This window comes from Pristis pectinata, chromosome 3, assembly GCF_009764475.1.
Source record: "Pristis pectinata isolate sPriPec2 chromosome 3, sPriPec2.1.pri, whole genome shotgun sequence".
Classification (NCBI taxonomy): domain Eukaryota; kingdom Metazoa; phylum Chordata; class Chondrichthyes; order Rhinopristiformes; family Pristidae; genus Pristis; species Pristis pectinata.
Genome location: NC_067407.1, coordinates 27429634 through 27456703, shown reverse-complemented (window position 1 = coordinate 27456703; position 27070 = coordinate 27429634).

The window sequence follows — 27070 nt, the reverse complement described above, 5'->3', positions numbered from 1 at the left end:
CTGTCTGAAGTGCAAGGCTGTAACAAAATAAAATATAGGCCAATGGCCTTTTCTCACCCCATGATTTCCTTATGTTCTTAGTTAAGATCGAAGTATGGAATTGAATGCTAATAAGGTCCTAGCAGACTTGGTCCAGAAATCTTCCTATTTGCTTCAGAATTATGTTCAATTTGGGACGGATTTACCCAGATTCCACTGCATTGTAAAATTACCACTTAATACAGACCATATGACCACAGCAACTGATAACAGCCAGACACTGCAGACAGAGGAAAGACAGAAGCTTTTGCTCCAATATTTGATCCTTTGTAACAAATTGCCATTCTGATTACAACATTCAGATTTTATCTATTTATTTTTTAAAATAACTTAAGGTCTACACTGAGAAGAGAGAAATCGAAAAGGGAAATATAAGAACGTGAGTTAGAACAAAGGTGCAGAGAACTTGCAGGATAAAAGAATATAGATACCTGGCAGTGAATCACAAGGCAGTAACTCAATTGGCCAGCTCTAATAGTGTCAAACTTGAAGGTTGAGCAGCAACCATTTATGAATGTCAGCAGAATTGTGAAATTGAATTACCATGTTAATCTCACTCCCAGGTACTTATTATTCTTTATACCATAAGATCTAAAGTTTATTTTAGTTTTAAAATAACTTTTTAGTATGCCAAGTCTGTAGAGTTTGAGAGTCATAGGTGAAAGATATTACTGATGTAACATCTGAAAATATATGGATCACATTACCGCTTCAGCAGTGATGTTTTTTTGTCGGCGGCAAATTATCTAGAAATCACTTTACAGTCTAAATAAATACTGTAGATAGAGAAGAAAATGGGAAAGATAAAACCAAAAAGAAAATACTTTGAGCAAGTCATTTGATAACTGGAATCAGATTATGAAAACTTTCTGTAATCACTCTTTCATTATAAAAGCTCATCCAGTCATAACAGTGATCATTCATGTTGTCATATTCACAAACATGTTCACTTTTAATATAAATAATTACAAAGAATTGCTAAGCATTTCAACATTAAAAAGTGGAATCATTACCAACTGGGTTATGTAAGTCCAGTGTTTATTGTTGGGCAAAATTTACTGTCCAAATTTTGGTTTTTTTTCAGACTAATCATGACTCAGTCTCTGACCTCATTCCCTTCTGAATACCAATGGAAAGGCGTGCAAGTTGAAGCTTGGATATGAATCCAACCCCAATAAAAGTTTCTCTTTCCAAAGCTGCTCAGTGAAATAGATTGGCTGGTGCTGACCCAGTAGATGCTGGTCAGACCTTAATATTTCTCATCAAGCAGTACAGCTCCACAATCTCACGCAAAGCAACATAACAGTGGCAGGGTATGAAAATAATATCAAAGCAGTTCATCACACCATGAATTTCATTTCAACTGGAGGGACTGTTGTTACTCAAACACACAGCATTGTACATATTTGTGTAACTATATCTTTAAGGACCAAGTGTTCCATGCGTTAAGACTCATACATTGATTTACTAGCCAGTGCTGTTAGTTGAGTGTTGACTACCTTCAGTAAATAATGTTTTGTTGGTAGCCTGTTCTAGACAGTGTGGGCGATAATTGTCTCAGAACATGGATATTCCACGGAATTGCAAATTCCTGAAGAAAGTAACTATGACAACAGCCAGGTTTGCCTTGGATGCAAGAGGGCAAGGTTAAGGAATAATTATTACTGGAGTATCATACACATAGTGGAAATGCAAATACCCATCTACTGCAAACCGAAGGATGATAAAGTCAATACATTACAGGACACTTTATTAATTGAGAAAGCCAATCCACCTTAAAGATGCATATTGATACCGCTGCACGTTGATCTGATGTAGACCGGGACGTGCATCAGAACTACCTCAATCAATTCCCATTGAAGCAGAGCAAAATCAGGTGGGGAAATTTGGAAAAGAGACTCTCCAAGTTAGGTGGGAGGTAGATCACCCATCATGTGGGCTGAGAGGAGTCAAAACTATATAGATCGCAGACACTGATAGATCTGGGTTACTGGAATCTGTGGAAACAAGAGACTGATAGATACCAAAGCACAACAGGGATAGACTATGCGAAGCCTAAAACATTCCTCATCCAGCAGGCATCCTGTATCCCAGAACCATTTCAAAGTACTTCACCATATCATCAATTTGTGTAGGGACTACTATTATTTAGACTAACAATGTAGATTATGCGTGATAATGTACACTTAGGAACTGACCTTACCAGGGTATAACCTTAAAATGATGGAATGATCCCTAGAAAGTTTTCATAATTTGATTCTCGTTATCAAGTGACTTGCTCAAACAGTAGAGTGAAGGTAGGCAGCCCTCTTCAAGAGAACAGTTGTGGTAATCAGATGTGGTGATATACATTGGTGGTATTGCAAATGGAATTTTGTTTTTTAAGAAGAATGTGAAGCTTGCGCTGAAAGGAGAACTTCCTGGAAGAGGTAAGCCAGGAGTGTAGTCAAAGTATGCAAAGCTTGATGCTAAGGAGATCAAGCGAAATAGAGTCAAGGGCTCTGGTGAAATTGTAAGGAGGTAAAAAGGAAGATGATATTTCAGAAGGGTAGCTGCAGTGTGAATTGGCCACATCAACAGAGGATATACCTTCCGTGGAATGAGAATATGGAGAGAATTTTTTGAAAGACCTGGATTTGCATGCTATTAAGAACTGGGCATATATCCATTTTGTAGCTGGTCAGCAGGTGAAACATTTGTTGCATTATGATGACAGCGAAGTACCAGGGCAGACAGTGCTCATTACAGAAGCACGTGTGGAGGTTCACATAAAGTTGGAAAACAAACTTGAAAAGAGAAGTAACAAGTTGGCTAGAGATTCAAATCATAGGAAGAAATTACATTATGAAGGACGTTTCATTATAAGCAGCCCAAGTTTTGAGCAACATTTTTACAGTGATTTAACATTTTCAAAACAATGGGAGTTTTTACAATCCTCAATGACGAGAGGTTCAGAAGAATGATCTAATCTGTTTGGACAGTATGAGAGCCAGTTTACAGGAGTCTCTGCACAATGGCTTTGATATCACAAGTTTGCTTAGATAATATGAAAAGCAAATGACTGAGCATAGACTACAAAGGCAATGTAATTTTAATAAAGTCTGTTATAGGCAATGCAGATGAAATTTACAAGTTCTGGGTCAGGGTCTACAAGGCTTTTGTTAAATGGACAGAATCTTGCACAGATTGAACTAGTTACTTTAGGAAAGTCTGCAATGCAATGTGAAGATCAGTCAAAAGTTCCAAAGATAGGGTGAGGGATATTGCAGTGAACTTACTGATGCCAGCTCAATACAGTGTAGCCAGTGTGTGACAAGGCAGACTATAATCAATCAAATCAGTATTGCAGAAGATCTGACAAGAGAAAAATCAGAGATTTAGTGACTTCAAAAGGGTTCACAAAAGGATCATATATATATGAGATTAACATTGGAGTTATTCAAAATCAATTAAAATTTAATTAAATAATTTTGGAAGCTTAAATTTGGTAATATTTGGGGAAAAGTGCTTGCTGTTACCCTCTTAAGTACTAAACCAAATAGTCTTGCGGTGTGTTAATTCACGATAACTTCTAAAAAGCCCAACACCCATGTTACTATCAGATTACACAAACCTCAGAACCTTTAAAATTACAGCAGTCTCAATCCAACCAGCAAAATGAATTATAACAATGAAATTTCTAAATTTTATCTCAAAAGATTTTTAAAAAGTCAGAATTGCTGGTTACACAAGTCTCATGATTAAGACGAAATATAATGGTCAAACATATTTTGTGATCTTTTTCTGTCTTACAACTGCCAGATAACATGGTCACAACCATTATTAGATGCAAATCTTCACTCCACGAATTGCTAGCTTCCAGTTCACTAAATGTTATTCCATTCTGATAGGTAAATAATCCTCTACTTTCAGGATTTCCTTCCTGACAGAGGATGTGGATGGGATGGAATTCAATTCAGCATCTGGTGAATCTTAACATGTATTTCCAAGGATGGGATGGAATAGACAACAGTGCCTTAGAAGTTATAACTTTGAATCTGTAACAATAACACTTCAGTTATGAAAATATAATATTCATAACAATTAATAATGAATTGAATTTCAAGGTTATAGTATCATAATCTTGATACTATAACCTTGTTAACACTTCACTTGTGGTTTGAGAAGCGACTTTGAAATGATTAAAAAAATTGTTGACTTGTAATTTGCCCTTCACATTGACATACTTCTCACAATTTATCTACTTTCCAAGCTATTTAACAGAAGCATTAACCCGTATATAATAAAGGTAATGCTCAGACTTGCGCTGAATGTTACCTTTATAATATACAAGTTGGCTGAGTAACCATTTTTTTTATGAAAGATATTGCTTATGAATTCTTTAGCACCTGGAAAGGTGCATTAAACAGGGAGCACAGCATACAATTAAAATCAGATCAGAGAAAGTTTTCACAAGGGGTGCCATTGTAAAATTCTACTAGACAAGAAGCTTAAACATCACATCCAATAGAACAGGTATTGTTCAATTACTGTGCTCAGAGGCTTTTTTCCTGTCGCATTACAGAGGGGCCAGAGGAAAACAGGTTAGCTACAAGACAGTTAATGAGGACAGGGGACAGAGAGAGAGATCTAGAGGGGGAATAAGATTGGGAGGAATCATTCAGGTCTTGGAAAGTCATGATTGGCTATCGTGTGGTGTGTTGTGGGAGAAATGCAGAATCAGGTAAGTTTTGAACAAAGGGCAATTTATTTTAGTCAGCTCCCAGAATTCCACAGGATGCAACCTGATCCAGCAGGTTTCCTTTAAATTTGCTCAAGTTCATAGTAAATCCATGCTTCTGAATAAATGGCAGTCATTGTCCAGGCACCATGCCTACGCAAATGAATTTTGCAGCAGTAGCATCCATGTTTTGGATGCATGCCTTTGGATGCTCTTATGTGCATAAAAGTACCTCTGTGCAACAATGCATTATACAAACTGAGAACACAGAATGCATAAACTGTGCAATAAGTACTATACAACTGGTTTTGCAATAAGATTCTATCATATAGTGTTCATAAATCTTGTTGTGTAATAGAAATTCTAGTTTAACAACAATTTAAATTCATATACAAAAATACCCCAAGATATTTTGTAATATAATCAAACAAGAATTGATACTGAATCATACAAGGAGATACTGTACTGGATGACTGATAGATTGGTAACAAAGGTGCAATGTTATTCTAAAATCAAGTCAACAACCAGTTAACTGCTACAAAAAATGTAGAGCAAGGAATTCCAGCTGTGAAGTTTTGAATATAAATAGAGGGAGAACACAGGAGCAAAAGAATTCCTGGTGTTTGGAAGATGAATTGTATGAAAAGTCAGCAAACTAGTCTCCTTGGGATATAAAAGCAGCTAGCTAAGAAAAAAGACACAGCCAGTCAATGTGCAGTTATGAATTGTGTCTTCTACCCAAAGCACAGAGAATGCAGTTCACAAGAAAGTGATTAAGCAGAAGAAAAGTGCAAAAGGGATCAAAGAGGATCAATGCAATTACTCTAAGTGTCTGTCCTACACAAAGTCCACGCCTATGACAGATGTCATGGCTCAAATAGTGCAGTCAGTTTGACCTTATCCAGAGTCCTGCTGAGAGGGTAACACAGTGGATGAGAAACTGCACACAAAAGACAATCTGCTGAAAATTGTGGGGGTAATAGTGGGTTGATTTGGTGAGACAGACACCTTAGCCATCCTTTGATACTTAAAACCCTTCTGATTCTATATTCAGATGGGCATATAAATCATTGAGCTGCCTGCCACCTGTTCAACACTTTGGGTTCAAATCCATAGCTCCCTGAAAATGACAACACAGATAGATTGGATGGTGAAGAAGGCATATGGCATGCTTGCTTTCATAGGTCAGGTCATGGAATACCTCCATGAGTTGGGACATCATGTTGCAGTTTTACAAAACACTAGTTAGATTGCACATGGGATATTTTGTGCAGTTCTGGTCACCATACTATAGGAAGGATATAATTACACTGGAGAGGGTGCAGAGAAGATTCACCAGGATGTTGCCTGGATTGGGGGACTTTAGTTATGTGAAGAGGCTGGATAGGCTGTGTTTATTTTCCCTGGAGCAAAGGAGGCTGTGGGGTGACCTGATAGAAGTATATAAAATTATAAGAGGCATAGCTAGGGTAAATAGACAGAATCTTCTTACCATAGTAGGGGTATCAAAAACAAGGGGGCATAAATTGAAGAGGAAAGAGTTTTAAAGAGGATCAGAGAGAAAAGTTTTTTTTATACACAGAGAGTGGTTGACACCTGGAACTCGCTGCTAGAGGAGGTAGTGGAATCAGATTCAATCACTATGTTTAAGAGGTAGCCACTTGAATAGGCAAGGCATAGAAGGATATGGATGTAATGCGGGCAAATGAGATAGTGGACATGGGCAAAAAAGGTCATCATGGGACATGGTGGGCTGAAGGGCCTGTTTTTGTGCTGTACAACTCTATGACTTTATGAAACAATTATAAGACTGACTAAATCAGGTTTCTATGCCATCTGTGGGAACCCTTTTGCAAAATTCAGATAGGTTGTGTGGTGTACATGCTGTGGTCTCTTGTGCCAGACAATGAATGCTTGAATTTGTGGTTCTTTGAGGGACTACTGGAGGTCATTTAAGAAAAGCTGAGGAAAATTGATTCTTTTATTTTTGTGGCCAGAGCTATGTTTCTCCCTGCTCTCATCAAAGTTACAAGTGTGTGCTAAGCTATCCTTCCTTGTCTCCATTGACCTATCTCTGGCCTTTTTATATACCTGTTTCTAGCCTTTGATCTGGTTGATCACACCACCCTTCTCTAATACCTTTCCTCTGATATGAGCCAGGTGAGATTGCCCCTTCCTTGCTCCTGACAACCTAATCCCTTCATAGAGAATCACCTATAACTATTGCTGCCCATACTTCTGCACTATTTCTCACCCATATGCTGCCTTGTTGGGATCATCAGAAAACATGCCCAGTTCTGCACATTCATCAATGGTACACAGCTTTATCTCCTCACCACCACTCTTGAGACCTTCATGCTGTAGTTTGCTTGTTCAATATCTAATAGTGAATGAGCACAAATTTCCTCCAATTAAATACCGAAAAGGTAAAAGCCGTTGAAAGCTTACAACCCCTCCCACAAACTCCATTACATTGCAGTAATTCTGTCCCTTCCCCAGCAACTGTCTGAGACTGATCCAGGCTGGTCACAACAATGGTATCCAATTTAATCTCAAACCAAGCTTGCAAACCTGTATCTTCTGCATTAAACCTACTTCTACCTCCGAAGTATCACCTATTTCCACACCTCCCTCCATCAACTGTTGGAACCCCCACTCATGACTTCACTAAACCCAATTATTCCAATGCTTTCCTGACCACCTGCCAACTTTGCCACTCAAATTAAGCTTATGTACAACATTTGCTGCTCAAATCCTAATTTACACCATTCTGTTCAATCATTTATCCCTATTTTTACTGGCCAGCATAGGTTCTTTGTCTGGGAACATTTAAGGTTTAGATTTTTATCCTTATTTTCAAATTCTTGAACAATGATGACTGCTCCCATCTATGTAATGTGATCCAGTTCCTACGACCTTCCATGATCCCTTAACACCTCTCATTCTAGTTGTTTTTATGCCTAGATTCTCTATTCCACAATTGACAGCCATTACGTCAGCTGTTCAGGACTCCCTTCCCTATTCTCTGGCTCTCTCTCCACTTTGAAAAAGCATTTGCCACATGTCCTGATATGAAGTCCTTTGGAGCATTTTACTGCATTAAAGACATTATAATTGATTTTAGAAGTTAGTTTTTGGCCCATTAAAACATTCTGATCCTTGTGAGGCCTCATTTTCCCTCAGAAAATCTGACCAGGCAACTAGATCAGTGAGTGAGCCAACTAATTTATTTACAACCTGCAATTAACTAGCAGCATTTAATAGCGGGTCAAATCCAGAGTTTGTTTATTTTGGTTGCAAGATTATTTGCAGCTAAGTGGGGAGATTTTGGTGAATGGTTTACATTTCTAGCACCAACATAAAAACAAAAAGTTATTAGTTAATTACAGTGGCCCAAGATATTGGATCACTGAATCCACCAGAGATTGGTTCAATTTAATCTTGCTGGTATCATCATAGAAGCACAGAATGATGCAACAAATGAAATGGTCATTGAACCTCAATATCTGTGCTTTGTCTTTATGCCATTCAATTAGTTCTACCACCCAGCTCTTTCGCAGTAGTCCTGGAATGTTGTCCCTTCAAGTATTTATTCAAATCTCTTTTGCAAGTTATAATTGAATTTTCATCTGTGACCATTTCTGCAGCCATAGAATCAAACAGCACAGTAACAGTCCATGTTGACTATCAAGCATCCATTCACACTAATCGTATACTCACACTATTTTATTCTCCTCACATTCCTATCGACTCCCTCCTATACACTAGGGGCAACTTACAGTGGCCAATTAGCTACCAACCTGCATGTCTTTGGGAGCTGGCAAATCATTTTATTATTGTCACATGTATCGAGGTACAGTAAAAAAAAACTTTGTTTTACATGCCATCCATACAGATCATTTCATTACAACAGTGTATTGAGGTAGTACAAGGGAAAACAATAACAGAATGCAGAATAAAGTGTTACAGTTGCAGAATAAAGTGTTACAGTTACAGAGAAAGTGCAGTGCAGGCAAACAATAAGGTGCAAGGCGATAATGAGGTAGATTGTGAGGTCAAGAGTCCATCTTATATGGGGGAAAACCCAATGCAGTTACAGAAAGAACACACAAATTTCACACAGACAACACGGAGATCACAATTGAACCTGGAACCCTGGAGCTGCGAGGCAGCAGCAGCTCCACTAACATTAGAGAGAGCAAATCTGTTTGGGGAAAAAAGTTACTCTGTCTCTACCTCTTTTGCCCTCTTGCATTTAACTCAATTCCAATTGGGCTCCTCTTCGCACAACAGGAAGGAGGGTATTAGCAGTATTCTGCAACAACACCATTTAACACCATTTTAAATAAGGTGGCCAATTCAGTTAATGCAAGGTCCAATTGTCCTACAAGCACAAATCGGCAAATTGTATGTACACACTATTCAACTTGCTTTGATTCCTGTGTTCAGGTAGACTGTAGATCTAAGTTATTCTCATTTAGGGGAAATGGAAACTGTACACTATGGATACTCACTAGAATATGTACAGATGTTTGCATTATACTTGCCTCTGGTTATAAACAATTTGAACATTAAGGGAATAGCATTCTTCGCTGTGAATAAATGCCTTGCAATTCTATACAAGTACTTGTACAGCACAATTGATGTTCCACAAAAGCCATTTCTACTGTCCATTGGATACATTGTGATTAATAAAATATAAGTCTAAGATATAATTTTCAGAAACAAGTGGACCAGGGCCACTTCAGAGGTCAAAATGTAAATAATGAATAACAGGGACAAAATAAACCTCAAACATTTGGTTTTAATAGAAGCAGGACATGGAGTGGATGTGGAGTCAGCCAAACTCTACCTCATCAATAGCCCCACATTCTGGAACCACCTCCCAACCACTTCCTTGAAATTGGATATTCCTTCTTCATCCAGAAACACCTCCTCCTTTAGAATTTGTAACCCTCCACTCCATCAATACACAACATCCCACTCCCATTTCCATTTCCAAATTAAACTCCATAGCCACTCAATTCAGATGCACCCATATACCCACCAACTTTTCCCAATCATTCAAAACACCTCCCAGCTCTCATAGGCTCTGGTCTTGTGAAACAAATTTCCTGTCCCATTAGCTGCCTGCCTGCAGTCAAGCTGCCTGGGCTGGGACCTCCTCTTAAAGGAGCTATGCTGTTATATTGTGTAGAATATTTGAGAAAATTCCAGGTTTCCAGACCTTCCTTTCTGTTTCCCCTAACTATTATCACATACAGAACTTGGCTCCGGGGTAAATTCCAGGCCATTAGGCTACAACCACTATACCCATAAACTCATGGGATCTGTAACCTCTGCAATGCAATGATAAACTGGCAAATGGAACAATTCAAATTGCAATTCCTGCTGCATTTTTGAAGAACTCTGTGACATAAATCAACAGTCACTTCATTATAACCTCAGAGCAATGTTGAGGTTGCTTCTTGACTAGGTGAGTTTGATTTCAGCAGATCACAATTTGTGCATACTTTAACTGGTGAGATATGACCTCCTCAACTTATAAACTTAACTGAGTTTAAGGTAACTCACATACCTCCTAGAAACATCTAAATAGTTTGTGATTTCTAGCTGAGTATAAATTGACTGTAATGGAACCTGTGATTACTCTTTAAAAGTACTTCCTTAGCTTAGAATCCTCATCAAGTTTGTGAAGATAAATTGGAAATCATTCCAGCTAGTTAATTCTGTTGTCCCTCATCGAACGTCTTAGATCAAAGGACTAATTATGAAGTTTCATTACATTGCAACAGAACTAGAATTTATCACGTGTACAGCATGCAACTAACCCAAAGAGCAGACCTGCCAAGGCTTGACCAAATTTGTTAATTTCAATAATCATCCTATATTTCCTGCACTGATTGGAGAATGCACAGGGAACACATTGTATACAGCGGCAGGTCACAGGGAAAGTCAACCACTCTTAGAATGCTGCAGATCACAATCAAAGTACAGCTGTGCACACAAGAAGTGTAAAAAAACTACTGTTATCAGTTGCATATGAAAGAAGGAATAAGAGTAGTCATTTAGCTTTCAGCATGGTTTCCTCGGGATCTTAATCCTGAAGTTGTACCGAAGAGGAGTGATCCACTTTAAAACTGAGGTGTTTTCTCTGGGCAAATTCAGTATAAGGTACACCAGCTAGAAACGGGGGAAAGATTGTATGAAGTGTTTAACATCCATAGGTCATGGAAGCAGATTGGAGTGGAACATTATGGATTCAGGAAGATTGCCAAAGTAAGAGTACCCATAATTCATGTATAATTAATATATGGTTTTAGGATGAAAGCCAACAAGAAGTTAGTGCTAACCATGTGCAACTTCACACAAAATAGTCACGCAACCTTAGTTCTTTGATACATCCATGTGCCTGCTTATGTTGCCATTGGATAGATTACATTGCTGACATGGGAATATGTTTCTAATGTCATCCATAAATCTTGAAAATTGTGACTGCCGTGCACACTGCCAACAGAAGCTAATTGCAGCAGCATGTTCATAAACTCTAATGAAGTGGCATTAAAGCTGCTCTTTTGGTGACACTGGGCTAGAAATATTCCCCTTAGAACCAAGTACAAAAGTGGCGGTGCATTGGGACCCATGTCAATTTGCCACTGGTGAGTGATTTCCATGTCTGCATCTTGTGCAACAGTGTGTGCACAGTGGACTTGTGGAACACTTCGATTTCTCTATTAAACATGGGAAACATGAACAACTCTATGATTTCCATAAACCCATTGCAATCAGCCAGTACTGGCTGATATCATGCTTCCAGCTTCTATAACTGAGCTGATTACTGAATCTATCCACTGCAGGAAATCATTGCATTACATCTCAGCTGCTGTGGAAAATCATGTCAACACTCAATCAGGCCTAGGGACAGTATCAGGCCCTTAGGTTTGCTAATGGTGTTGTTGATGTCTATGTTTAAGAGACAGACAGAAGCAAAGAGGTCCTGCATGCCCTGTGGAGCCTTCCCTGGGCACTGAAACGGCACTGAGACATGGAATCAGAGTTGTACCACACAGAAATAGGCCCTTCATCCCACCACATCCACAACAGCCAATGCACCTATCTACACTAATCCCATTTATCCACATTAGATCCATAGTGTTCTATGCCTTGGCAATTCAAGAACTTGGCCAAATGCTTCTTAAATGTCATGAGAGTATCTGCCTCCACCACCTCTTTAGGGAGCACATTCCAGACTCTAACCACCCACTGGGTGAAAAAATTTCCTTTCAGATCCCATCTAAACCTTCTACCTTTCACCTTAAACTTATGCCCTCTTGCCTTAGGCACCCCCATCAAAGGAAAAACATTTTTACTGTCTTCCTTATCTGTTCCACTCATAATTTTATATACCTCTATCAGGTCATCCCTCAGCCTCCTCCGCTCCAGAGAAAACAAACCCAGTTATACAAAATCTCCCTGTGATTGAAATGCTCCAATCCAGGCAACATTGTGCTGAATCTCCTCTGCACCCCCTCCAGCACATCCTTCCTATAGTGTAGTGATCAGAACTGCACACAATACTCTAGGAGCGTCTTCACCAATATTTTATAAAGTTGTAATATTCCTGGTATGGGAGGATGTGGAGAACAGTGATGCCCTGGAGACCTATTCCCAGTGCTGAAAGAATTGGTAATTGGTTTATTATTGTCACATGTACCGAGATACAGCGAAAAACTTTGTTTTGCATGCCATCTATACAAATCATTTGAAAACATAAGTACATCAAGGTAGAACAAAGGGAAGAGAAATAACAAAATGCTGAATATAGTGTTACAGTTACAAAACAAGAGCTGGTCATTGACTTCAAGAAGGGGGCGGAACACATGCCACTGTATGTATCAATGGTGTTGAGGTGGAGAAGGTAGAGAACTCTTTCGTTTTGCTACTATTGAGGGAAACTGTTGTATTGACACCATGCCACTAGGCAGTCTATCTCCTTGCTGTGCTCCGTCTCTTCGTCATTTGAGATCTGGCCCACTACGGTGGTGTCATCTGCAAACTTGTAGATGGAATTAGAGCAGAATCTGGCCACACAGTCATGAGTAAGCTTAATAACCTTATTCAACTGGTCAAGGTCAGTGAAAGCAGCCAATATAAGCATTACTACATTCACATATCAGACTGCTTCAGTTCAAAGTAAGACTGTCCATAATACCAGCACAAGGAAAAGCGAGATGAATTCCCCTTTCCTGGAGAGCAACAGTGACATCTCAAAAGCAGTGGTTGGCTGTAAACTAAGAAATGTGGCAATACATTAATCACAACTGCCTGGAATTGATCCAATGAAGACTAAACTTCACTTCCAAAGGTGAAGGCATCCAGGAATGGGTACCTAGCTGGAGCTCTGATTACAGAAGAGGACAGATGTCTCTCTCAATGTCTTAGAAAATGTTTGCCTCCAGATGCATTCCTGCTGAGGTGGATGGGGTAGGAGGATGACTCCGGTGAGATACTGAAGGGGTAGGTTGTCTTAGCCATAGCCCTTCCCCTCTTCCTTTCACAATTCACCCTTGCCTTTAGGCTCCATTCTCTTGCTCTTGGAAATGCTGCTGTTTTGCACCACGAAGACTGTAGCCATTTATTAGTGTTTAAGTTTCCAATTTTGAGTTATGCACTTCCTTTGGATTTGCACTCCACCACAATCTTCAGACCTCTGATCTAAATTGCAACTGACTCCCAATAAACCAACAAGTAGTTAATGAACCCTTTGAACAGTGTATCTTCCCGCCATTATGACCTGTACATGCCTGGTGCTAAGCATTAATTATATCTCTGTATTTCAACTTCAAGTGCAGCATCTAACAGAGCGTTGTTCAGGCTGATCTACATTCCCACCCGTAGACAGGTTATGTACACAGAACTGCCAGAATAAAGTTCTCAAGTTGCGCTGTGTATATTGTGCGCTATTGGTTACCATTCATGATTTATTACATACTTGTACTTTCAGTCAATCATATAACACTTAATAATATGCAGTATGCAATCAAGTGTGTAGGCAACCTTTTCTTCAAAATTCTTAAAATTCACTTCTTTGATTAAACCTAATATTTTCTTACTGTTTGACATCCATGTTTTGCACATTACATTAGTCAGAGATTACACTTCAAAACTGCTTCATTGCCTTTAAAGTACTGTGAGATGTTCTGCAATTCTGGAAGGTGGTTTATCAAAGTAAGATAGAGAAGAATTTCTACAGGCAGCTACATTTGAGAAGGGTCCTCCAAAGCCCCTCTCAATTTTTGGATCAAAGGCTTTTGCTCAAATTTGGCTGCTCACAAAAATCCATCTCCATGTTATGTCTGCTACATGATTTGAACCAACGGGTCTACAAAAGATTCAACCTCAGTGCAGACTGATGTCAAGTAAGGCTGCATCTTCCTTCCTTCCTTCATTCACTAACGTATACTTGAGAACAGGCCTTAAATTTAACATCTACAAGATAAAGGAGCTTTATCAAAGTGTTCTCATAATGGGAAGCTTAATTAATCAAAACGAAGTGAGAGAGTAGTGAGGGGGAAAGTGAAAATCAAAGCATAACAGAAAGGGTCAGAAAATACAAGCAAAGGTGTGGAGCAGAAAGTAAACCCAAAGTAAGAGGTAAAGAGGAAGTAAAAGGACAAAACTTAAGGCTCTTCATCTGATTGCACATAACATTTGTAACAAGGTAGATAAGTTGATGGCACAAATAGAAAGAAATGAGATGATCTAATGATATCACAGACTATGATTTAATAGCCATCACAAGACGTTATTGTAAAGTGACTAAGATTGGAAACTCAGTATTCTGGGTTATTCAAGAATAGGCAAAGAAGGAAAGGAGGTGGAGTAGCCCCGTTAATCAAGTAAAGTATCAATAGTGGTGAGAAGTGATATTGATGGCAGTGGATGATGATGTGGTATCAGTTTGGGTGGAAATAATAAATAACTGGTGAAAGAAGATCCGGGTGAGAGTAGTCCATCGACCCCCAGGGTTTTGCTTCTTAATGGAACAAAGCATAAATGGGGAAATATCAAAAACGTGTAAGAAGGGAACTACAATTATCATGGGTGATTTTAATCTGCATATTGATCAAACTAATCAAACTGACAAGGTTACTATGGAAGAGGAATTTGCAGAATGTCTTAGAGATTATTTTTTAGAGTGCCATGTTACAGAATCTACCCGGAAAAAGGTTACTTTATATTTGGTCATGTGTAGTTAGGTAGGATTAATAAAAGATTTCTCTCAAATTATATCATGTTTAAACTTGGAAAAAATTAGGAGTGGTACTGTCGATCCCTCACTTAAATTTGAAGATATTTGGAGTCCACTTATTCAATATTTTTACATGATGTAGATCCCCTTTCAATAACTTTCCAACTTGGAGGAACAGACTTGACAACATAATATTGTTCTGTTTCTACTGAGAAATTTTAGCCCAGTTTTTTTTTCTTTTTTTTTGTTTTTTAAAATTTTTTTGTTTAGTTTATATTGTTTACAATTTTTCTTGTTGATTTGGGTTTTTTTAATTTATATAATAAATCCTTTTCTTTTCTTTCTTTTATATTATATTCATTTACTAAGAGATTGTTGGATCTACAGTTTTTTTATATTTTATTGTTCTTTATGATTATCTATGCTATGATTGTTATCCTGATCTCTTTGTATTACATGTATAAATATTGATGCTATATATCAATCTGTATTAATTTGAAAACTAATAAAAAGATTGAAAAAGTAATAAAAGATTTCATGGATAAGGATCCTCAAGAGAATAATGAATACAACATGGCTGAATTCCAGATATATTTTGAGAGCAAACATGCGGTGACCACAACCAATGTCGTCATCTTGAATAAAGGCAATTACAATAATACAAAAGCAGTGTTTTCTGGAGTGGACTGAGTAAATAGGCTAAGGGATGTGTCATGGAAGAACAGTGGCAGATATTTAAACAGTTAGTCCATAATTCTTAGCAGAAATTTATCCCAATTAGTAAGTAAGATTCCAGAAAAAAGATGAACTATCTGTGGTTGACAAAGGAGGTCAAGGAAAATATTATGTCAAAAACTAGTACATAAAAAGTAGCAAGGGTTAGTGGCAGAGTACAGGAGTGGGAATTTCATAAAAGGAAGGAAAAATTGATTATGAGAAAACTTACATATAATATCAAAACAGCAAGGCCTTTTATGGATAGATAAAAAAGAAGAGGGTAACCAGGGAAAGTGTAGGACCCCTGGAGTGCAAGACTGGTAAATTAAGAACAAGAAACAAGGGAATGGTAGATATCTTAAATTAGTACTTTGCATAAGTCTTCTAGGTGGAGGATACTGCAAATATCTCAAAGATGAGACTACCTACAGCAAGCACTGGAGAGATACACCAGTGTTATCTCTGAAAATTCCAGCACTAAAGCCCTAATATCACTCAGTTGGCTCCAATGAGCAAGCCACATCATTCACATGGCTGCCACTAGAGTCCTGAAACAAGCTGTCACAACAAGAGATTACTTGTCTTGCTGGGAGAAAGAGCCAAGGATGTCCTCAAAGCCTCCTTGAAGAGGTGTAACCTCTCCACTGACTCACGAGAATCTCTGGACAGTGTCCGCTCAAAGTGAAGAGGAGCATTTGGAATATAATTGAGAACCTTGCGCCCATTCATTGAGAGCACTTGAATTGTCTAGGCATAGAAGGCTAAGGGCCAAATGCTAGAAAATGGGATTAATACTGCTGGGTGCCCACTGGTTGGCGTGGATGTAGTAGGCTGAATGGCCTGTTTCCATGCTGTATGTTTCTATGACTCTGTGACATAGAAGCCCAGAGTAAACAGCAGAAATAGTGCTCCTAAATACCAACCCATCTACCCTATTGTACACCTCTTCGCCCCACCTGTGTCAGAGTCTGCAGTTCCCACATTGGCCTCAAAACAGCCACCTCAGAACCCATAAAACTGGAATGGAAATGAATCGTCCTCAATCCCAAGGGACTGTCAAAGAAGAGGAGATGTCAATAAATGTAAGTCTTTTTATTCCACTGGTAAATGCACTGGAATATTTATACACTGTGTAGACATTACAAATTGCTGCCTAACTCACTGTCCTTGAAATTACTCTCCTTTTGCACTTCTATTAAAACCAAAGTCTTCAAAAGATATAAAAAACTTGAATCTTTGTTATAACTATATTGAAAATCAAGTATCCAGATTGCATAGTACAAAACAAATGTGGCCATATATGTGATTTATAAAGGCTTATAATGAACTGACATATTAACTAGCTTTAAGATGTATTCCAGTATCTGATTAGTCTAATTGATTAATAGCACTGCATTAACTGATGTAGCTAGACATTAATCACACCAAGCACTTTATGTTTTAGCACATTTGACACTAGTTACTCATCTATTCTTGTTTCATATACCCAGTGTAGATAACATCTCCTCTATCCACATTTCAATCTCTTCAACATGGAAAAACTTGAATCTTTGCTGAAGGTTGATTATGAAACTTGAAACCTGTAAAACAAAAGTCCTTTACAAACCCACCCTCACTGTACAACACCACCCTCCCAACAATAATGGTCCACAACAGAACCCTGGAAAATGTGGCCTGTTGCCCATATCTTGGGAGTCAGCTCTCAGCGAAGTAATAGCCTTTGTCTATCTGAAAAAAAACTACAAGGATGAAGAAAATAATAGATAAATCAAAACATGGTGGCCTTAAGAAACAAGAATTGGAGCTTAAAAGCCTGTAAATTCTAGTAAGAAGAGGGAGGCAAGCATTTCCCTAGTTCTGAAGCTCTGGATAAGATAAATTATGTGACATTTCACTGACTCTTGGCTTTAATGCAATGACAGCTCTGAAATGTTTTGGATAATGTATTTGGAGGAGTACCAGGAAACCAAGAACATCCAGAGGACCAATGTCCAGGTAGAATCACTAAAAGAGAGATGAGGAAAGCTGATTTGAGGAGAAATTATGGTAATAAAGCTGATGGAGGATTGAATATTTTCCTTACCTGTTAAGATCTTATGCATGAAGATTAACAATATCATATTTTTTACAAGGTCAGCAAACAGTGATGTCCATGGTCATTACAATCTTGATATCATTATTAACATCATTAATATAAGCCAATTTCACTTTACTAAATCTGGATGCTGGAGGGGTGGAGGAAATAAGCACATACAGTTGTAATTAACTATACTTGTAAATTAAAACATAGAAATAAAGAAGCAAAAAAATAAAAAGGTGCAACAAGAAAATTTTGGGTTTGCTTAAGCACACCGCAATCATTGAATCATGTCTTTTATAAGCTGTAACTTTAAATATTTACTTTCAGTTGGCATATAGCCTCTTCAAGCTCCTGCTAACAGTCTAGAATGCAATCTTACATGCAATGTTGTTACATAGATTGGATTATGATTATAAGGAAAGAAACATAAACTATGACATTGTTAAGCAGGGTCTAAAAGTATGTATGTTAAATGTGTCAAATTGAATGGCTTACTTTAAAACCCTGTCCTAATTTTATTGCCAAATAAGAAAGAATGAGGTCAAATAACGGAGTGAAGGGATCTAAAATAACTTGTTACCTACAACGAAACATGTTACTGTTGATTTAAGTTACTTAAAAAGAATTACAAATAGTAAGAAAAATTAATACTTTCGGAAAAATCTGAGCAGGAAAGGTGGATTTTTGGTGCCATTGCATCTGGTAAATATAATGGAAGTCAGTCTCAGAATTAAGAGAATGAGAATGTTGTTATTAAGAGCTGATCAGTACAAAATAAAAAGGTTTAGTAAAAACTCCTTATAGCACTATGCAGTCAATCTCAGAGGATTTGAAAAAAAGACAAATAGGTTACAATATAGTGCCAAATAATTCTGATAAATTGAGTTGTTCTTTGTAATTATGATAAATTTAAAATTAATTTATAGCTATTTTGTTCATAATGTGATGCAGACATCCCAAGCATGCTGTGATACTGAGTGAAATTTGAGCTGTATTTATTATGTTTAACCATGCATCTGATGAAAACTGCGCCGTGATATGTTGCAGACCAGGTTCTGCCATTACTAACATCACAAATTTAAACAACTTTCAATTCACAGTGTCAGTACTGGAGGGAATGAGGGAATTGCAGTTGTAATTAATTACGATTGTAACTTAAGACCATAAGAAAGCACAGAACAAGAAAACATGGAATGTGCCTTTAATACAAATTTTGAACAAAACATTTTTGTGTTTTGTCAACCATGACACAATTACTCATTATTTCAGTCACTCTATTTCCATGTCATTACTTTCATTCATTGTAAGTATAGGTTCCTCAGCAATTCAGTTCCATGACAAAGAACATACTTTATCAATGCATTCTTTGACTGCCAGAAGAGAACTGGGTTGGGATAAAACTAGATAATTAAGGTAAGTAGACTGATACTGAGAAAAACAGTAGTGCCCTCTCTAGATTTTGTATCAGTTCCAAATAATTCCTATTAATTAGCAATGCTTTACATCAGACCTATCAATACCTCATTCTGGGGTTAAGCTTTTATCCTGTATTTTACAGCAACTGACATTGAATCATTATTTTTCCTCAGATAAAAAGCAGCTTATCTGTTGAGATCCAGAAATCCCAGCAATCTGAATTAAATCTGCATTGCATCCATTGTGCATCCAAGACACACCAATCTATATTTCAAGATTTTCGAGCAACACATTTCTTAATTGATCTAGCAAATGTTAACTTCTCCTTAATGCCCTGTAATATATCAATGATAATTGAATGCCTCTAGATTATTGTAACCCATGCATTCATAGAAATATTTCTTTTCTTCCTAATGAAGCAAAGAGCTGCATTCAAATGAAGCATAGTTCAAAAGATAGAATGTAAAACTGGAAGCAAAGAATTAGCAAGTTTACCCAGCAGCTGGTAATTCAATCAATACTTCAAACTAGGATGTCATAACTGTTTAGTGATATTAGTTAGGAGTAGGGCAGTCACATGTGACTAGTTCTACTGTTCTGTTCACGCTAATCCAATGGAACATAATTATTCCCCCAGCCTAATGTTTTTCCTCTCTCCTGAAGAGTTTATTCTTGATGGGCTATAGATTCCCAGCCTCAATCCCACTCAAATTACCAATCTTCGTAAACGAGCCGAGGCAGAGTGGGTGGGCTAATCATCTGGGGAGGGGCACTCAGTTAAGGCCAATCCAGGCAGCACCCTTGTTTTTCACACAGACTTGTTATTAACTGTGATGGTCTGACCATTGTATTCATAATTACACAACATAACACAATGGCTGCTTTCCAAATACTAGGCATGCTCAGAACTATACACAGACTTAACAAGGAAATTCATATAATCTCCTTAAGAAGGAAATGTACTAATATAACATGTCAATAATATGACAATTCTACATTTCTTTCTATTTTAAAAGTCTTACAGACATGAAGGAGGCTTCCACTTGCACAGTGGAAAATGTTCAACATTTCCAAGTATCAGGGCATTGGCTGTTGTCTCAACCAGAATTGCTCAGCTTCTTCTCCAATCTTGATATTTTCCATTTCAAACTCACTGTTTATTTAGTTCTTTGAAGCACAACACGTGTGATGATTTGCAAACCAAACAAAGCTATGATGGATCCTTTTATGGTGATCACTTTAAATGGCTGCACGTCCTATCGAGTTGCTTGCTTACCTCCATGGTTATTGCATTTCACAGGAATTGTATTGCAGGTTCTTTTGGAGTTGATATGAATTTTATTTTTTGTTTCTCCACTTCTGCTTTCAGGATCTAATTAAAAATAAGAACAGAATGGTGGAAAACCAAAATAAAAGCAGAAAATGCTGGAAACAGTCACCAGGTCAGGCAGCATCCATGGAAAGAGAAACACATTTAAAGTTTCAGGTCAAAGACCCTTCAGAACTGGAAAAGTGATAAAACAAATTAGTTTTAAGTTGAAGAGTCATTACATCATTGAAATCGAGAAGCAGACCAGAGAGGTTGAACAAGGTAATAGATACAGATGGAAATATTGTCAGAGTGAGAAGCAGAACTTAAAGAAGGTTGGCACTGCTGAAAGAGGAATGGCAGTGAATTCAACGGTAAATGAAAATTTTAAAAAACTGCAGGTGTTGAAATCTGAAATATAAAAGAAACTTAAAAGTTCATGCTTCCATGACTTTTCTCAGGCATAAACAGTATGGATGACTTTCTTTGGCATTCATATAAATCTTTCTACGCTGCCATTGGTGCATGGCCAGCAAAGTGCGACTTTTTTTGATGTGTGAAACTGCAAACTTCCTGAAGTCATCGCTGTTGAACAGTAGTCTATTATCGTCTGCACTGTAGGAATATGAAGCAATGTGAAGTTGTGGTTTGGGACAATTGCTTTCATGGATGTAAAGCTATCTGAATTTCAACAATGGAGAATCACCTATCATTGTCAATTATACACAAGTGGCCAACATATAGTGTAGAGCAACAAAATCAACATGAAAGTTAACCCTTAGCCTTTTGGCTAACTTTGACATTTGCATCAATTCTTGCAAGTTTTACATTGTGGTTGTTGATATGCCAGATATTTGTTGATTTTGTGTTCAATCAAATGATCAATTCCTGGGAGCCAAACTTTTCCCCTTAGCAGGCATTGTAGTGTAGCGGTTAGCGTAACGCTCTACAGCGCCAGCGACCCTGGTTTAAATCCGGCCACTGTCTGTAAGGAGTTTGTATGTTCTCCCCATGCTTGTGTGGGTTTCCTCCCATATTCCAAAGACGTACAGGTTAGGAAATTGTGGGCATGTTATGTTGGCGCCGGAAACATGGTGACACTTGCGGGCTGCCCCCAGAACACTCTAAGCAAAGACGCATTTCGCTGTGTGTTTCGATGTACACGTGACTAATAAAGAAATCTTATCTTACCTTCATGATTCCTGGATGGCCTTCATGATCAGGGTCTATAAATCACTCCATTATTGACTAGGGCATGACAATGTGATGATCAGTAATGAAACATTCAAATGTGTAGTGTCCTTGCATGGAAGTATCTTGGCATTTCCTCACTTAGTGAGAGTAAGACCATGGTAAAAATTGTGGAAGGATTATTCATTCACCAAGTTAACATATGTTCTTGTGTCTACCAGTATATTGTTTCGTGAGCAACATATTCTCACTTCTATCCATAACTAAATGTTCTGACTCATCTGGTGAAAAACTCATGATCAATGCAGAGAATATCTGCATTGCTTCAACATCCTCCACATGCTTTGATGATTTCTGAAGATTTGGATTTCCTGAATAATGAACAATTGAGTTTTTCTCATGAGTCACAACATTTTCACCTTGCACTTTATGTGGGTAGGTGCCATCACAATCATATCACTTTTCAACACCACTGTTGTTGGCAGGATCTCAGATGGCAATGAGGAGGTGTACAGGAGTGAGGTAGATCGGCTGGTTGAGTGGAGTCACAACAACAACCTTGCACTCAACGTCAGCAAGACCAAGGAACTGATTGTGGACTTTAGGAAGGGAAAGTCAGGAGAACACACACCAGTCTTCATTGAGAGATCACTGGTAGAAAGGGTGAGCAGCTTCAAGTTCCTGGGTGTCAACATCTCAAAGGATCTATCTTGGGCCCAACACATTGATGCAATCACAAAGAAGACACACCAGCAGCGCTACTTCATTAGGAGTTTGAGGAGATTTGGTGTGTCACCAAAGACTCTTGCAAATTTCTACAGATGTACGGTGGAGAGCATTCTGACTGGTTGCATCACCGCCTGGTATGGAGGCTCCAATGTGCAGGATCAAAAGAGGCTGCAGAGGGTTGTAGACTCAGCCAGCTCCATCAAGGACACAACCCTCCCCACTATCGAGGACATCTTCAAGAGACGGTGCCTCATGAAGGTGGCATCCATCATTAAGGAGCCTCACCACCCAGGACATGCCCTCTTCATGTTACTACCATCGGGGAAGAGGTACAGGAGCCTGAAGACCCACACTCAATGTTTCAGAACAGCTTCTTCCCCTCCACCATCAGAGCCCTGAACGGTTCATGAACCCATGAATGGTACCTCATTATTCCTCTTTTGCACTATTTAGTTATTTTTGTAACATAGTAATTTTTATGTCTTTACAGTATGTCTTGCACTGTACTGCTGCCACAGAACAACAAATTTCACAACGTATGTCAGTGATAATAAACCTAATTCTGGTTCTGATTCTTTTTTGAGTTCTGTTATCTCACTAATGCTGGTGGTTGTTCTCTTGAGGCTTTCAAGCAAAACATCTTGGCCTCATGCTCATTTGTATTTGTACAGGGCATCACATGATGAATCTGGTTATTAGGACACATTATTGATTGCACTGGATTATAGGTTATTTATAATGTGTTTGTTTGTTAGACAAAGCATCATCAAGACCACATAAAGCATCACAAATCACAGTCATCAAATGAAATAGATGAGTATTTGGTGAGATCAGAGGTTTCCGCATTTGCTATTAAACTGTAATTATGAAGGAGGACACAGCTCAAAAAGGGATATTAACATCTATTGATGATGCTCCAGAGCAAACTGACTGCACTGTTCACATTGAGTGAGGAAACCACCAGATAAATGGAATCTGTAAATATGGAAATGCTAGGTTTATATATTTTTGTTGCTACTTTATGCTTTTTTTGACTGTATACATTTTGCTCGTGTTAATTGGAAAGAAATGTCGTCATCCTTGATTCATAAGGACTGAAAAGCTGCAGATGCTGGAAATCTGAAATAAAAACAAAAAAATGCTAGAAACACACAGCAAGTCAGGCCGCAACTGTGGGAAGAGACACAGTTAATGTTTCAGATTCAAAATAATCCATCAGAACTAGGAAAGAGAGAAAACAAGTTGTTTTTAATTTGCAGAGAAGTTGGGAGGAGGGACAGGTAAAACAAAGGGATTATCTGTGATAGGAAGCTGCCAGGGTTGCCATGGGAATAATTAATGGTGGGCCTCTGGTCAAATGGATGAGCAGGGGGCAGTTAGAGTGTAATAATACAAACAAAAAGCATAATATGATACAAATAACATGGCTGTGGGATGTGCCCCACAGATCAGGCTGTGCTAATAAAGAGAGAAAAACTGGGCAAATATCACAGATGGATAACTAATTGCAGCAATGGCCATTCCTGTTACAGGTAGAGATAGTAAGTTACCAGAAAATCAAACAAAAAACTGCAGGTGCTGGAAAGCTGAAATAAGTTACCTGAAGTTGTAGAAATCAATATTGAGTCCAAAAGGCTGCAACGTACTCAGAGGGAAGATGAGATGCTGTTCCTGTAGCTTGATTTGGGCATCATTACAACAGTAGGTTGTAGGAGGCAACAGATAGATGGGTCAGAGTGGAAGTGGGTTGGGTAATTAAAATGGTAGGCAATGGGAAGCTCAAGGTCACCTCTACAAACTAAACACAGATGCTCTGCAGACCATTCACCCATGTGGAGAAGAACATGGTGAATGCTGCTGCATTGTAAGTGATGTCTGTGTTTGATGGCTGCATACACTGAATTGGTGCTACCATGATAATCTGAAACACTAATTCTGATGCTACCTGACCCACTGAACATTTCCAGCACTTCTTGTTTCACATAAAGCTCTTTCCTGACAATTATTGTTACTTATTCTGGCACTAAAAACACATGGGATTACTAGCATTTTGTGTTACAATGGATATATATTAAATCACTTTCGCAAGATTTGGGCAGTGCTGGGAAGGTCGTGTTATTTCTTATTGCCAATTATCCCAAGGTGATCGAAAGTAACTGTTTGCTGATTTAGAAGGTATTTAAATGGATTATTCAATGTGGCCTAGTTACATATGTCATTTCTGGAACTATAATTCACATTCAGGCAATATTGCTGGTCATGTCTTTTTCTGGTACCAGCTCACATATTACCGGCCTCGGTACATTATTGTTTGAAAAATACCACAGTGGAATTTGACCTCTGGATTTCAAGTCCAGCAATTATGAAATCTCACAAAGAATGGATATTTTAAAGTTTTGTTGATTAGGGGTTTTACTTTCAAATCAAATCATGCTGAAAGATTTGCATTTTTTTAGTAAACAGCCAACTGCTCTTGATCAAATCTACGCGTGCAGAACAGGAACCTAATACTAGTAGAGCCTGGCCTCAGTCACCTATCTAGGCTGTCCTCTGCCCCTCACTGCCTATTCAACTGAACAAAATCCCTTAAAGTGTATTTAGCCTGTTTCTAATATTTTATTCTAATAGTGTTGCCGTGCTGCACTGAACAGGTTGCACCTGGACTCAGAGCATTTTCAGTTTAATGACTTTTGGCAGTTTAAATCCATTGTTAATATAAACATGACTAGTTGAGTATTTGGATCATACCAAATATTTGGGAAAATTCGAAACCTCGGATGAAATAGATCTCAATCCATCCCTCCCTAGACAATGTAAAACTGGAAACGTTGACGCAACTAAAATCTATGTGCAAATGAAAATTAATTTAAGAAATAATTTCTAGACTAGATTTGGAGAATAGTAGTGGATTAGAAGGATTTCCTTAATTACTTTTGTTTTATGTAGATCTTGACCTTCTGTAACCAGATGTACAAATTAAACCAGGGCTTGAACAAGAATATATGTTACTTATCCTTTCCAATGTATCACAGACATTCTCTCTGTTCTCTCAGCTCCACCTCTCTACAAGTTAAAACATGTTTGCTTTCTCACTTTTCCTGTTCTAATGAAGGGACATCAACCTGAAGCATTGACTCTCTCTGCAGTTGCTGCCTGACCTGCTGACTATCCCCACCATTTTCTGTTTTTAAGTGCTGCATAGGAACATAATCAATAGGGGTAGGAGATCATTAGGTCCTACAGGCCTTCTCCATCATTCAATATCATCACAGCTGATCATTCACTTCATACCCTGCTCCTGCCTTCTCCACTGATCCCTTGAAAGATATCTACCTCCTTCTTGAATAGGTTTAATATTTTGGCTCCACTGCCTTCTGTGGTAGAGAATTCCACAGTTTCAACAGCCTCTGGGTAAAGAAAGTTCTCCTGATCTTGTTTCCAAATTGCATGCCCTGAATCATGAGACTGTGTCCCCTTGTTCTGGATTCTCTTGCCATTGAGAATGTCTTCCCTGCATTTAATCTGTCTCTTACTGGTAGAATATTATGGGTTTCTATGGGATCCCCTTTCAGTCATGGTAGTGTAGTGGTTAGCGTAATGCTATTACGGCACCAGAGACACGGGTTTAATTCTGGCCACCGTCTGTAAGGAGTTTGTATGTTCTCCCCATGTCTGCATGGGTTTCCTCCGGGTGCTCCGGTTTCCTCCCACATTCCAAAGACCCATGGGTTAGGAAGTTGTGGGCATGCTATGTTGGCGCCGGAAGCGTGGCGACACTTGCGGGCTGCCCCCAGAACACTCTATGCAAAAGATGCATTTCACTGTGTGTTTCAGTGCACATGTGACTAATAAAGATATGTAAAAAAAACTCCAGTGAATATATGCCTAACCATCCCAATCTCTCCTCATATACCAGTCCTGCTATCCATGATCAACAGAGAAAAACTTTGTGGTACTCTCTCCATTGCAAGAACACTCTTAAAATGTGACTTGATGGGGGCGGCGCTCCCATCCTCGGCCATTCTCATCCTCTAGGTGATTGAGGCCAAGGGTTTGAGAGTTGCTGTGACTGATACATGGCCAAGCTGCCTTCAAGATGGTGCATATTTCATTTCTTGAGAAATCCCCACTGCTGAAACTGCCAGAAACAGTGGAACACATCTGTAAGGGGACAATGTAAGGGGAATACTTGCCTTCATCAGTTGAGTTTAAAAGTTGGGAAGACATGCTGCAGCTGCATAAAACCTTGATTAGGCTACATTTGGAGTATTGTGGCTGGTTCTAGTCACCACATTACAGAAAGGATGTGGAGCCTTTGGAGACGGTGCAGAAGTGGTTCGCCAGGATGTTGCCTGGATCAGAGGGTACTATCTATAAGGAAAGGCAGGACAAACTTGGATTGTTTTCTCCGGAGTGTCAGAGGTTTACGGGAACCCTGACAGAAGTACATAAAATTATGAGAGGCGTAGATATGGAAGATAGTCAGGACTCTTTTTCCCAGGGTGGAAATCTTAAATATGAGAAGACAAAGGTTTAACGTGAGAGGGGGAAAGTTTCAAGGAGATTTGTGAGGCACATTGTTTTTAGTAGGTGCCTGGAACACACTACCAGAGTAGG